Source organism: Mastomys coucha, unplaced genomic scaffold (genome assembly GCF_008632895.1).
Source record: "Mastomys coucha isolate ucsf_1 unplaced genomic scaffold, UCSF_Mcou_1 pScaffold15, whole genome shotgun sequence".
In the NCBI taxonomy this organism is placed as follows: Eukaryota; Metazoa; Chordata; class Mammalia; order Rodentia; family Muridae; genus Mastomys; species Mastomys coucha.
In genome coordinates this window covers 82,126,849-82,138,351 of record NW_022196897.1, presented here as the reverse complement: position 1 = coordinate 82,138,351, position 11,503 = coordinate 82,126,849, and the positions used below count along the sequence as shown (strand labels likewise).

General features: G+C 38.6%; 1 pseudogene; it reads left to right on the top strand.

Moving 5' to 3' along the window:
- The first annotated feature begins 9,859 nt into the window (after positions 1-9,859).
- LOC116091740 lies at positions 9,860-10,354 on the top strand (annotated as a pseudogene).
- Positions 10,355-11,503: the final 1,149 nt, after the last annotated feature.

Sequence of the window (11,503 nt, the reverse complement as noted above, 5' to 3'; positions counted from 1 at the left end):
AGCTACTTTGCTGAAGTTGTTTATCAGGTTTAGAATTTCTCTAGTGGAATTTTTGGAGTCACTTAAGTATACTTTCTTAACAACACTGCCTTTTTCTTTTCCCTCTCTTGTGTGTCATGGGAGGCCTAAGTAAGAACCATAAGAAGCAATGATGACACAACCTGGTAACTTTACTTAGTATTCACTAAGACAAACTATTTGGTACATTACTATTGAACTCAAAATTTAAGGACATGAGCAGATTACAGCAGGCTTATATGCCAAAAGATAATGCGAACAGACTCTCATTTCCCAATAGAGTTCCTGTGTCATCTTGAAATCTGATGAGTGGGGCCTCTGCTGTCTGTATTTCCAAAGACATTTTGGTTTTCAGAACTTTCATAAGAGTGTCCCTTTAAATTCCACATGCAATAGTCTAGAGGTTCTCTACCCTGCAGGTCTAACCTCTTCCACAATTGTCTTTTCAACCAATTCTTATCAACTAGAAGACTGAAGAGCCATCTTTCTAGTTTTATCATCACAAGAACCCTGATCCTATGGACCAGTTTCCTATATTGTTACTCTTTCCAGTTTATTGATACAGTGCACTGAAAGAGCTAGGGAGACCCTCACTCAAGTCTCGGGATGACACGACCACCCAATAACTCATGAGAGACCGATCTTGATGCAACAACATGAGGTTCATTCAGGGGAAATCAGTATACTGTGGATGAGCTCATAACCCATGGGCAGAGGAACTCGACCCCGAGCACAAGAAGTGAGGGGTATTTAAAGGGAAAAACCACAAACTAGGAGGGTGAGGGGGTTACCAAGGACACATAACAAGAGAACAGTGGAAAATTCTAACAGGACCCAACTCCTAATTGAGTCAGGGTCATAAGGAAAATATCCTACACACTCATTATTCATAAGAATGTGATCTAGTCAATGCTATTTACTTTATGGGTGACCATTCCCTAGAGCCACCCAGATGGCTCATATCCTGCTTTTTGTTCTTGGACCTAACTGGGGTGGGGGGTGGGGAGAGGAGCTTTGTGGCCAACAGGTTCCTGAAACTGGCTAGTCTATTTTCTTGGCTCATTACAGAGCTTTTCCATGCCCTTTTAGGTAAAGGTTATACATTACACATTCTACTGATACATTTCTATTAAATGCTCTTATTTTAAAATTATAAATTCTCCAGCCCTTCAGCACAAAACAAGCAATATAAGAAAAGAAAGGTTTGCTTTGATTCACAGTTTAGGGATTATGCCATCATGGACAGGAAGACTTCGCTGTGACCTTCCCCAGCCTTAAACTGGCTGAGCCAGACCTCTCCCTTGCCACAAAGCAGCTAGCCCACTTGGGTGGAGTTCCTGATATAAACAAAGCCCTTTTGTTCTGCCACTTCTTTCCCTTTGTCTGGAAGTTCCTTCTAGGAGCCACGCCCTGCTGAGCTGCTTCACTTGCCTTCTGGACAGAACAACAAGATGCTAATTTGGCCACAAAATCCTGGCTTACTGGGGGATGGGTTTTTCCCTGTCTATATATTTCTCAGATTCTAAAATATGCATTGGACCTTGATCAGGAACCTCGACTTGGTCTGGTTATTTCTCTCGCTGTCAGATCCCCGCCCCCTTTTTCCAGGTCCCTCCCTTTCCTTCAGGAAACCAGTTTGTGTAGTTGCAGGCAGCTACACTTTGAAAACAAAAAGAAAAGATGGGCCTAGCTGTGACAGTGTGAGCATGAGGCAGCTGATAACACTGTATTCACAGTAGGGAGGGAGACAGAAATGAATACTGGTACTTAATGAGTTCTCTCTCTCTCTCTCTCTCTCTCTCTCTCTCTCTCTCTCTCTCTCTCTCTCTCTCTTTCTGTTCCTCCTCCTCTTCCTCCTTTTCCTCCTCCTCTTCCTCCTCCTCCTCCTTTTTTTTTATGTAGTCTGAGGCCCTGTTGGAATGACTCTCCAGGCCATGGAAAGGTGGCACCCACATTCAGGATGGAGCTTCCCTCTTCAACTTTTCTGGAAATACTTCTGCAACCTGGTCAAAAGTTGTGTCTCCTAGGAGACTGAATTCTATCATACTGATGAAGAGTAGCCATGACCACCAAGTTTACGAAGATTTCTCTCTGTATATTTGTGCTCAAAAAGAGTAAAAATTCATTAAGAAGGGGCAGTAGTTTGTATATGGATCAGTATAATTTTTTCTTTGGTGGAAGTTTCTGCTATGAATGAATCCTAGAATCAAAGCTATAATGAAATCATGTTTATCTGTATGCTAAGATGTCTAAAAACATAGACATCTTTCATTATTTCTGAAAATGCAATATATTTTGACCTATGAGTATTTCTAGTTATACAGTTTTAAATCTTTACATAAAGAAGCACTGTGGTGATAGGCACAGAGATAAACAAACCTCTATATATTTCCAGAAATTAATGAAAAATAATTTTCATTTCAACTATAAAAGAATGTACTTATTAAAAGTAACAGAAATATTTTAAGCATTCTCTTTCTAATATTTTAGTTAAAACTTGAGGAACAAAACAAGAGAAATAATTTGGCTTAATATAAAGAACTACTTTGCTTCCTCTGAAATATAGTTATTAATAGTATAATACAACCACACATTTGAACTTCTTTGTGTGTTGTTTTGAAACTTATGGCCTAACCATTCAAATAAGCTAGAATTATTGTATCTAATATGAAATAATTTATTTTTAGTCATCTAAATTGAGTCATTATTCTAAAAAAAAAACCTTTTGTTTCAATGGTAATTATATTTCCTATTGTATGTTTGAAGACAATTTCCAAGACCTTCAGCTAATTTTAGACTTGATTGTTAATAAATTGAACTTATTAGGAGAGTATTCATCAGGTAACTAGGTAATATGTATGTAGCATAGAATATTGAAACAATTCTTATGAGGCTTAATTTTAAGTTGATATACACTTCACCTCCTGCATTGATAATATCATAGAAAGGATGTATATTAATTATCTCTATTAATGCAAAGTGTGCTCATTTTTGCCAGTTTGAAATTTTTTACTGTGACCTCTGTTGTTCTTAATGAATGATAATTATGTAGATTTATATCAAGGTAAAGTGACTATTCCAAAAGGAGAGAGGAAAGTTTTCAATAATGCTTCTGAATTAACATAGAAACTTGAAGAATGGTCATGAAAATTGAACTGTAACCATTTAAGTAAATGTTTGCTAAAGCATAAGTTGTCAACTTCGACATTTTCCACTTTCACATTTTTCTTGCTTTTGCCTTGTACCCTTCTTTTACTCTCTTACTCCATCTTTCTAAATACCTTGTCCCAATTTGGATTATTTTATATTTATTCTGGGTATCTCCCCATATATTTTTTAGGAGCCAGCTTTTTTGTTCGTGTTCCAACTGCATGTTCAGACTGACCAGTTGAAATCCCTCAATAAACACCAGCTCAATAAATGAAAATTGTATTAATTTTCCATTAAGAGACCCATGCTAAGAAATCAGACTATGCCAATCATACATCTTAAGTGAAGAAGTAGAACAGAAAAAGACACACAATATAGTGTTTACAGAGGAACAAGGTCTAGTCAGGAGAGCAAATGATTTGCAGATGTACTTATGAAAAAACATAGAGGCTTGCAATATAGAGAAAAGCAGAAGAAATGATATGAGATAACGTTTAATGCTCAAAGGATCACATAAATAGGGTGTATGAGAAAATCCAGTCATGGATTCATTCACCTATTAAGTACTTTCTATCTAGGCACCAATGCTTCAAACTGAAGGGGTATACAACTTACAACTGATGGATGATTCATGGAAAAGTAGAAGGTACTGACCAAAAGATGTTTGTTTATGTGTTACATAGTAGATTGGACCAAGGTGTATACATGACATCTAATAACACTTTAAAACTTAATTCTCTGAAGAAAGAACACCTGAGTTTAGAAAGGATTTCCTCATTTCCTAAGTAAAGAAAGTTACAAACTAATGATTCAGGTATTATCTACAGCCAAAAGGATAAAAGTTGCTAATGAAGTTATGATGTGTCACATAACAAAGTTTGTGCCTGTGCATGTGAGTGAATCATACGGAACACGCGTGTTCTGGAGCCTGTGGAGCCCCGGAGAGAGTCTGGAGACTGGGAATAGATTGCAGCAGTTGTTCTTAATTATGGCACTATCTCCTCAACTTCCAGTTTTTTGTTTGTTAATTTTGGGGTTTTGTCTTGTTTTTTAAACTTATTTGGATTTCATACAACTTTTCTCAAAAGTAATTATATTTAAATATACATTCATATATGTGTCCTGATCTTTCACAATGACCAAAGTTGTGGTTATTATGCTATAATGATTTTGAATTCAAGTAGCGTACACCTGATGCTATTACTACACTTTCCACAACTGTTCAGTTATTCTCGCTCTTTTACTCCTCCAGACAGTTTAAAAATCAGATTTATTCTATAACTTAATTTCATCATAATTTTCTTGAGACTCACACTCAATTTGAAGCTCCACTTGGACAAAAGCCACCTCTTGTCTTTGTAGCACTGAATTTTCGCCAATTTGTTTGTACTTTTTATTCAACTACAATCTATTTGCTGCTGATTCATTGTATTAGGGAAATTTTGTGATTGCTCCAGATGCTACTAAACTTTATGAAGAGGTAGCATTTGGATATGTTAAATAAAATGAGAGTATCATAGTCATTTATATCCCTTTGCTCTTTCTCCACAGCGTGACCACACACGTGCACAAATACTCATGAATTCTTCTGCTTCTGCCACACTGAGTGCACCATTCACAGGTATAAGTGTGGATGCCAAGGACTCTGGCTTTGGCATTCCTGTGGTGGGTAAACCATGGCAGGCAGCTGTCAGTGCTTAGTCCTGATGACCAGGGTGTATACAGATACCAACACGGGCTGCTGCAAAGGCAGCCAGTGATTAGAGAAATTACTCAGCAGACATTTTTTTCTGAGGGAACAAAGTTTAATTTACTGATATTGGCACTCTCTTTGGCCAGCAAAGAGAACTTTTTTAACTCCTTGGGGCCTATGAGAGAGGAGGAAAGAGATAAAACTCACACATTCACACACACACACACACAGGAATGGGTGAATGGATGAAACAAAAGGCAGAGTCCAATAACTCCATACACAAAAATATACATGCATACATACATACATATTTACATGCATACAGACTTATAGGCAGACATATACATATTCATGTAGAATTCTTAGAGCAAAGCTCCAACAAGCAGGCTCTAAACATCCCACACATACCTACATAAATACAGACAACCAGTGGATGGAAGGAAATCCATTTCCACAAACTTTGTGGAAATACATACACACATGGTTGTTGGATGAGAGAGACAATGTTCCGGATACAGCATATCATACCACACCATACCATACCATACCATACAATACATACAATACCATATAATACCATACCATACCATATCATACCATATTTTATTCTTTTTTCCATAGCTTATATATCCCAGCAAAAATCTTTCAGGCAGTATATAATTACAATGTGATTATATTTTCATTTTCTTCTAGTGAATAATTATGAAAAAAAATCAATGTGTTTTTCAATACCTTTACAAGATATAACACTACGTAGTACAGATACAGAAAATAAATTATTCTAAAAAACTCACGTATGTTCATAGCCAAGCTACTTGTTATAGATTAACAAAGTGTAAATAAGCAGTTTTCTCAGCCAGTTTTACTTACTGGCAGATAGCAATTTGTGATTACAAAAATAGAAGTAATGATTTTATTATTTATCTATAAAAGTAATCTTGTAAGAATCTTAAAAAGAATCACAAATCTAAACTTTTATACAAAAGTTAGTCATATCTACCTTAAATCCTCAAAATGCATATCTACTCATCAGCAGTTTTTAATAGGTCTTATGAGGAAGCTGAGGGCAAAAAAAAATAAAAATAAGAAACTAATCATCAGCAGTCTGGCCTCAGTGGGAGTCACATCAGCCAGGGCTGCCATTGTCCTTGTTCCCTGACCATAAAGGGTCTCTAGCTTAACAACTAAGAGTGTGGCTTTCTGAACTCTGTATTGTCCCCTAAAATTTTTTACATCAGAGCCAGTTGTGAAAACATCTCAAACAGGCTTCACTAACAACTTTCTTTTTCCAAATGTTTTCTAAGGGTGGTGGACATTGTTGACAATCTACATCTCTATGTAGTGATAGAATCATTAATCTGTTCCAGGAGCAATTCCTGAAAGCAAGCAAGCTCTGGTATGGTGAAGGACTTGAAGCCCTCTTAAAGTTTTCATGTAATTCTTAGATTCAGAGGGATGTGAGGGCAGCAAGCAGAGCAGAAGTCCATAAGAGCATAAAGTCCTCGGAGCTGTTCAACACCAAGCCTCACCCATGTGGCTGTGGTAACCCATGGGCTGCATTGCATGAGTTGCTTTTGTTTGGTTTTTGTTGTTGTTGTTGTTTCATGCCTATTTTTTTCTTTTATTGGTATTTTTTTTATTTACATTTCAAATGTTTTCCCTTTCCAGGTCTCTCCTTCTTCAGGAACCCTCTAATCCCATCTCCCCTTCCTCTGCCTCTATGAGATTGCTCCTCCACCCACCATCCACACCCGACTTCCTGGCTGACATTCCCCTACACTGGGGCATCGAACACCCTCAGGCCCAAGGGCCTCTTCTCTCACTGATGTTCAACAAGACCATCCTCTACCACATATGCTTCTGGAGCTATGAGTCACTCCATGTGTACTCTTTAGTTGTTGGTCCAGTCCCTGGGAGTTCCTGGGGCAAGGTTGTATCTGGCCAGTTGATACTGTTGCACCCTCCATGGGGCTGAAAACCCCCTTAACTCCTTCAATCCCTTCTCCAACTCTTCTGTCTGGGACCCCCGAGCTCAATCCAATTGGCTGTGAGCTTCCTCCTCTGTATTTGTCAGGCTCTGGCAGAGCCTCATAGGAGACAGCTACATTGATCTCCTGTCAGCAAGCACTTGCCAGCATCTGCAATAGTGTCCAAGTTTGGAGACTGTATATGGGATGGATCTCCAGGTGGGGCAGTCTTCTGAATGACCTTTCCTTCAGTTTTGTCGTTCTTCCTTCATGTTCCTTGGCACATGACAAAAGTGTTTACCACTAAGACTGCCCTCCAGAGTTCAGTGGAAGGCAAGAACCAAATCTGGAAATTTTTCTCTGATCTCTACTGATACACACACACACACACACACACACACAAATATTAAATTATGTTTATGTAAATTATGTTCATGCAAATCAACAAATATTAATTTCTGTTTATAGAGTTCAAGGGAGGAACCTTTGAGTCAACACTGATATTCATTATTTTTTCTCATTGTTCCTTTATCTCTAACCATCCAAGTTTATCATCAGACTCATTTTCCACTGGCCACAGAACTTCTTTTGCTAACATCTTCTTTGGAGCAGATTTGCTGATGACAAATTGTTAGTTCTCCCTCATCTGTGAACATTTTTATTTCATCTTCTGTCCTGAAGGTTATTTTCAATGTGCGCTTAAGTCGCAGTTGGCAAGGTTTCTCTTTCAGCTCTTTAAATCTCTTGCTCTGCTGTCTTATGACCAAGATTGTTTTGATGAAAAATAGAAAGCAAGTTGAATTTTGCCTCTAATACAAAACATCTCCATTTTCTCCTGCTCCTTTTACTTTTTTTTTTTAAATCTTTGGTTTTATTTAGTTGTGACATGATGCTTTTGTATGATTTTCACTTTTTAATTTGTCTTGCAGTGGGCAAGTCTCACAGCTTCTTGCCCATAATATGATTTCCACCAAATTTCAAAGGTATTCAGGGACTCTTCAAGTATTTTTCCTGCACCCATTATTTTGTATAGTGTACAACACTGCTGGGCATGTAAAGCAGTATGTGTCACAGGCAAGCACACAGATGCAATGCCTTTAACCCTAGAATTTTCACACGATTATTTTGTGAATTTTCTTTTTTGCTGAAATCCATTGGTGTGTTTCTAGTTAAGTCACAGAGCACTGTTGCAGTAACTGAATACATTTGTTGTCCAGGATGCCAGTCCAAAATCTGGGTCACCCAGAGATTGCATCTCCGTTCAAGAGAAGCATGACTTTTTTGGGGGTGCTTTGTGCATCAAGCCTAATTTGATTATGCTGTACTTATGAAAACTTAAACCATGTTGAATAGATACAAGGCTTTATTAAAACACTCTGCAGAACATTTGTTTTTTTGTTTTTGGCAAGTGATCAATAGAGCTTAGTTTAAGCAATTAGTCCTATCAATTGCCTGCAGCTATAAGTAAAATATGGGCTTTGCTTTCAACCCTTTCTCTGTACTACTTGGGGTTCTATCTTTAACATGATGGTTCATAATGAGTCCAAGATCTTTACAAGTTGATATTTAGGATATCATTTCTCAGATGTCTTCTCTCTCATATTTACCCTCATGCTTCAGGTTTGAAAGATTCTTTTTGTCAGCAATTTGAGGAAAAATATCAAGGTAAAACAAAAACAAAAACCAACCAACCAAACAAACAAACAATCTCAAACAAAACAAAACAAAACAAACAAAATAACATGAGTTGCACTAAATCTTTTCAGTCTATTGTCCTAGATAAGCTGTGGCTCCTACACACACACACACACACACACACACACACACACACACACACACTTTTTGTTTATTTTGTTTTATTAGTCTATAATTGTTGGTAGGAGGAAATGGCTATGTCATGGATATGCTTCCTTAGTAGCATGTCTTTTTTTCCTTTGTCTTTTGCATATTTGCATTTATTTTTGCTCAAGCAATAGCTGGCTTCACTGTTGCAAAAATATCTGAAAAGATACTGTACAAGATAACATGGCAAGATTATGGGAACAGTACTTACACATCAACCAGAAAGTTGTGCTTCCTGTGCAGCAGGTGAGAGAAAAACCCATGACTGTATTTTTCACTCATGTCCCTCAATGGAGTGACTTTCTTCAAAAATGATTTTGCTAACACTTTTACCTTCTTTCTTCTCTTTCCTTCCCATACTGGTCTCTCTCTTTCTCTCTCTCTCTCTCTCTCTCTCTCCCTCTCCCCTTGTCTTTGTCTCCTATTTAAAAGCAATTCTGAAATAGAAATGAAACTATTTCAGGTTTGCTTCTATATTCTAGTCATGGCACCGATCTTATTTCCCCAGAAGGCGTTTCTATTACTGACAGTGGCATTCAGACTCGGACGACCACACATTTCCTTATTATACATTGCATAACATGATGAAAAATTAAAGGACCAATAAAATCACTGGTCCTACTTCTTGTGAGGCAGCAGCATTTGGGGCAGACTTACCTATGCCACAGACATATACCTCTTAGATAAATTGGCCATTGTGCCATTGGTCGAGCATTAAGTTTGGGGTCCAGGTGTAAAAGACCACTTCTCTACACATCGGCATGTAAGAGCACAGTCTCTTTATCTCCTCATCACATCTCCAGCTCTGCAGAACAATCTTTGCTGTCTTTGGTTAATCACCAGAACAACATATTTTTATTCCATGGCCTAGGCTGTGATTTCCCAAGATAAACTGAAACATAAGTGTATATCAGGAGTACTCAACAAGAGAGTCTCCTGAGGATTGATGGGGGCAGGGGGGGGGGGGACAAGATTGACCAGAGGAAGAAGCTGAAGAGCAAAGTGACTCCAAAAATGTATCCACAAACTCTTGGAACTTTAGACCTAAGGTAGCCTTTCAGAGTGACCACGGAGCCTAGCATAAAAGCAAGAGCCTTTAATCCAGGAATTTTGTAACTGAAGACAGAATGAAACAAATTGGCAGTCTGTCTGAAGCGGGCTGCGGCGAGGCCAGAGCACCGCAGCCAAGATGGAGGCTGATGTGAATCCGAAGGCCTATCCCCTCGCAGATGCCCACCTCACCGAGAAGCTGCTGAACCTTGTTCAGCAGTCGTGTAACTACAAGCAGCTTTGGAAAGGAGCCACTGAAGCCATCAAAACCCTCAACAGAGGCATCTCTGAGTTCATTGTGATGGCAGCAGACGCTGAGCCCTTGGAAATCATCCTGCACCTCCCTCTGCTGTGTGAAGACAAGAATGTCCCCTACGTATTTGTGCGCTCCAAGCAGGCTTTAGGACGGACCTGTGGCATCTCCAGGCCAGTCATCGCCTGTTCTGTTCTGTTACCATCAAAGAAGGCTCTCAACTAAAGCAGCAGATCCAGTCCATTCAGCAGTCTATTGAAAGGCTCTTGGTGTAGGCTGTGGCCCCTGCCCCTTCCTGTCTACTCCCACCCTGTTTACGTATCATACTGTCTGTTAGCATGTACTATTTCCAGCCAGTTTCTATTATATTGTACTACATCTCGGTTTTGTATTTTTATTTTTGTCTTAATGGAGTTGTTTTCCACCATCTCCTCATTCTCTTCTAGTTTTTAAAAAAAAATGTAATGATAGCTAAGACAGGTGAAAAGCAGAATGTCACCCTTTAACAACAGGAAGAACCAGGAGAAACTTAAGCCAGGGACAATGTGTACTTTCATCTGCAAACTTATTCCACTGGGCAGGGTAGGATGACAGTAGCACTGGTCCCTTGTGCCTTTGATATAAGATCTCCATAAATGTTACAGTCACTGGAGAACGAGGTAGCAGTCCCTCCCCTCCCTTATCATTTGAAGAAATTTGATAATGTTGGACCTATGTTCTGGTGCCACTTATTAATGTCCTGTGTTTTTCATGTATGTAACCTTATATTCCCCAGTATCTGAGGCAGCGACAGCTCAAAAGGATTCTGTGGAAATAGTGACTGTTTGGCTGGAACTTATAGCAGAGACAATGTTAGCAAGAAACATCCTCTCCTTGGTAAATGGGGATTTCTTGTTGGGAGCCGTTTGATGCCCTGTTGGGAGCCCTTATCCTGGTCCTCCCACAGCATGGGTCAGGTATATTTTCCCTCACATGAAGAAAGAAATAACATGTTCATTATTGAGCATCCTAATAAATATGTTCATATTTTGTTTTAAATGTAAAAAAATAAAATGAAAATAAAAACAAAAACGATAACAAAACAAAAAACAAATTGTAGGTCACCATTGTGATATAAAGAGCTCAGGGACAATTTGAGATATATACATGGAGACCTTGCTCTAAGTAAAAAGACAAAACAAACAGACAAAAAGAGATCCTTTCATAACAGAGATAGACCTTTGGTCCCATCCTAATAGTCAGCAAGTACTTTGAATGTGCCTGTCTGTGTTGTGTGCTAGTTTCTTCTGAATTGAAACATTACTTCTAGGAAGAGGCAGAGACACAGGAGGTAAGTAAAAGTTCACCATGTTTAGAAAAAAAGAAATGTGAAAGATTTTCCGGGGACCTCTCCACAGGAGTATAAAAAGGTAAAGAGCAGCAAGGGGAGGAGGCTGAGTAGGCAGCTGGAGAGGAGACATTCTTAGACTCCAAAGATGTTTAAGAGCTATGCAGAGAGTTCTGGGGCTGAAGATTCAGTCAATTATCGCC